This window comes from Dama dama, chromosome X (genome assembly GCF_033118175.1).
Source record: "Dama dama isolate Ldn47 chromosome X, ASM3311817v1, whole genome shotgun sequence".
NCBI lineage: Eukaryota > Metazoa > Chordata > Mammalia > Artiodactyla > Cervidae > Dama > Dama dama.
Genome location: NC_083714.1, coordinates 37,486,954 through 37,488,279, shown reverse-complemented (window position 1 = coordinate 37,488,279; position 1,326 = coordinate 37,486,954). Strand labels below are relative to the sequence as shown.

Here is a 1,326-nt window from a genome sequence, read left to right as displayed (position 1 = left end):
CAAAGATAAGGCATCCATAGGTGCACGGATTCATCTCTGGGCTTTCTATTTTGCTCCACTGATCTACATTTATGTCTTTGTGCCAGTACCATACTGTCTTGATGACTGTGGCTTTGTAGTATAGTCTGAAGTCAGACAGGTTGATTTCTCCAGTTCCATTCTTCTTTCTCAAGATGGCTTTGGCTGTTCTAGGTTTTTTGTGTTTTCATACAAATTGTGAGATTGTTTGTTCTAGTTCTGTAAAAAATGCCATTGGTAGCTTGATAGGGATTGCATTGAATCTATAGATTGCTTTGGGTAGTATACTCATTTTCACTATATTGCTTCTTGGCCTTTTGGCTAAGATCAAGTGTAGTATCTGTATTCAGGGTGACTTCTGTTTGACCCAGCAGGAAAAAACTTCTTCTTTGAGCCCCTGTCTCTGACTGGAATCCTCTGAAGGATAGCCTGAGGCAAGGATCTGGTGTCTCCTGATGGACTGGTAGGGTATGGGAGGGAAGGCAGGAAGTCACAGGGTTGGGATCTCAGGGCAGGTCCACCAAGGAGGGTGGCTCAATTACCTGCCATGGGGCACTCCTGAGAGCTGGCCTTTCCCTGGCAGAGAGGTGGGCAGGCGGTGGTGAGGGACATAAAATCCATGCATTTTTGGATCTCTGGGTGTGCATTCACAGAGGTGGATGGAAGGGGAACATAAATGGGTGGGAAAAGGCTACTGTCTGCTGAAGCTCTCTCTGCAGGTGCCACAGAAAATGTTTTATCCATCTCTGTACCTGGTGTGGCACATAGTAGGAATCCAATATATGTTCGTTGGATGGAAGAAATTGCTACTCTATTTTCCACAGACAACACAGCAAGCTGAGTCTGATTCTGCTCCTGTAAAGCGGTGGTGTTAAGATTTTCCTCCTTACCGCTTTCAGAGACTATCAGACACACTGCTTCCCACCATTGATTTCTATTCAGCTGAGATTTGTGCAAAGCCAACGAAGGAGGAGCTACGTTTATTATTTGTTTGCAACACATTTCAGTGAATGCTTTGGTATTCAAACTCCACTGTACTTTTGCCTCATTTATTTCTAAAAGAGAAGTCAGGAGATAGTCTTTGCCCTTTAAGTAATGGACATGGGAAGCCAACAAAAATGCATTTAAAAACACATGCATTCACTTTTCATTTGTCCGAGTTCAAAATTAGATGTTTCTCCTCCATTATCTCATAAAAGCGTGTGATTTATGAAAGAAACTGAAGCAAGTGTCATTAAAACTGATTACCCTAAGTGAATAGTGATGTATTTGTGGATATGCAATGTGATTATGATGTTAGTGAGAGTA

At 42.5% G+C, this 1,326-nt stretch overlaps 1 pseudogene; it reads left to right on the top strand.

The window, feature by feature from the left end:
• The first annotated feature begins 319 nt into the window (after positions 1-319).
• On the top strand, positions 320-417 carry LOC133053341 (U2 spliceosomal RNA; annotated as a pseudogene).
• Positions 418-1,326: the final 909 nt, after the last annotated feature.